Consider the following 2,367-nt stretch of genomic DNA (forward strand, 5'->3'; position numbering starts at 1 on the left):
CCAAGTAGTGGGAGTGGGTGGGTAGGGGAACAGAGGTGGGGGGAGGGGTATGGGAAACTTTCGGGATAGCATTTGAAATGTAAATAAAGAAAATAAAAAAAAAAGATTATGGGTAACATACTAAATATAAATTTCTAGAAATTAGCTGCATTATACTGGAGATTTTCTCTACCTGCTATTGTGCTAACTCAGACAAGAAAATAATGTTACTGTGCAAGTATGTTTATAACCTAATAATATTAAAATACTTTGATTTCTTTAAAAAAAAAATGGCTGAGTAGTATTCCATTGTGTAAATAAACCACATTTTCTGTAATTTCATTGCTTTGAATTGCATAAGTGAAGAAAATTATATATTATTGTATCATAATATTGTATATATTTCTTTCTTTTCTCATTATGTATATTATATATATAGTTATATATATATAATATATCTCATTTATATTTATATATATTATATATATAAAATGAGAAAAGATAAAAAAAAAAAAAAAAAGAAAGTTGGCTGAACACAAGCCAGAGAGCAAGCTTGTAAGTAGCCTTTGTGAGCTCTAACCTTTCTTTAGTTGCTGTTTCCAGGTTCCTGCCTTGAGCTGCTTTCCTGGATTTTAACCTATAAGCTGAAATAATCCGTTCCCTCCTCAAATTGCTTGTGGTCCTGGTGTTTATCACAGCAACAGATCAAACTATGGACAGCAGGTTACAGCAAAGAGGAGGAAGGAAAATTTCTTCTTTAGGTCTGATGCTATGTGATGACAACCTTGGCCTTCTGGCTGGTGGAAGCTAAGAAACCAAAGGCCTGTTAAGTTAATCACAGGATGTTGGGTCAGACACATAGGTGATGAAGGAATGAATGACTATTGAGGAAGATAAAGATAGCCCAAGGAAAACCATAAATAGACTCTGGACCTGCAACATCCCGATCTCTCTGTAGTAATCACTGAAGTTCTAATTAGTTAATCAGCCTTCCCAAAGGCTCAATGTAAGGTGTCATTCTTTAAAGGATCCCCCAGAGGACAAGACATCACATTTCACATACACAAGAGTCAAATATTAATTTTTCCTCACTGTTTGAAAGGTGAGTTGCTAGGATCTGATGTAGGAGGCTAGAAAACATCTTTAAGAAACAGGAATGGGAGCCGGGCGTGGTGGCGCATGCCTTTAATCCCAGCCCTCCGGAAGGAGGCAGAGGCTGGCGAATTTCTGAGTTCAAGGCCAGCCTGGTCTACAAAGTGAGTTCCAGGACTGCCAGGGCTACACAGAGAAACCCTGTCTCGAAAAACCTAAATAAATAAATAAATAGATAAATAAATAAAAAAGAAACAGGAATGGTTACAGAGTGAGTTCCAGGACAGTCAGGGCTATACAGAGAAACCCTGTCTCAAAAAACCAAAAAGGAACAGGAATGGCTGGTAAAGCCATTAAGGCAGAAACTCCTGGACCACAGATAACATCAAAGTCTAGACATTATGACCAGGGTTTAATCCATATTTATTTCTTCTCTGTATTTGACTAGTGTATAACATAGCAGAATATACCTAGGATTATGATAATTGAAAATACTGTCTAGCCCAACAACATGAAGGTAGCAGGTAAGGGAACTTGGTAATTTAACCAACCAGTTCCATTGTTGCTCCTGTCAATAAAATGTCAAAGTTCCTGTCATCTCTGTGAAGACCAATTTGAGGTCACTTGAACCCCTTTATCTTATTTTACCAATTCATCTATTTATTAACCCTCTTTCTTGGTTACTTTTCTGTTTGGGATGATAAGACACCAAGATCAAGACAACTTATAGGAAAAAATAGTCAGGTAGGGGCTAGAGTCCATGGTCATTATGGGGGCAGGCACGGAAGCAGACAGGCAGTCATGACTCTGGAACAGTAACAGAGAGCTTACGATCTGGTCTACAAGCACATGCAGGGGAGGAGGGGGGACATGTAACTAGGAATCCCGTGGCCTTTTCAAATGTAAAGCCCACCCCCAGAGATACACCTCCTCCAGCATGGCTACATCTCCTAATTCTTCCTGGGGCTCAAGCATTGAAACACAGGAGCCTATGGGGGCTGTTTTTATTCGGTCTTCTTCTGATCTTCATTGCTGCAGTCTCTCTGTGTGCTGGCATCCATAACTTGACTTTTGCCCTAAACCAGTGGTTCTCGACTTGTGAGACATGACCCCTTTGTAGGTTGAAGGACCCTCTCGCAGGGGTGGCCTAAGACCATCTGCATATCAGATATTTACATTAGGATTCATAATAGTAGCACACCCAAAGTTATGTAGTAGTAAGGACAATCATGTTGGGGATCCTCACAGCGTGAGTGAGGAACTGTATTAAGGGCCGGAGGCGTTGAGTTGAGAGCC

This window comes from Mus pahari, chromosome 3 (assembly GCF_900095145.1).
Source record: "Mus pahari chromosome 3, PAHARI_EIJ_v1.1, whole genome shotgun sequence".
In the NCBI taxonomy this organism is placed as follows: Eukaryota; Metazoa; Chordata; class Mammalia; order Rodentia; family Muridae; genus Mus; species Mus pahari.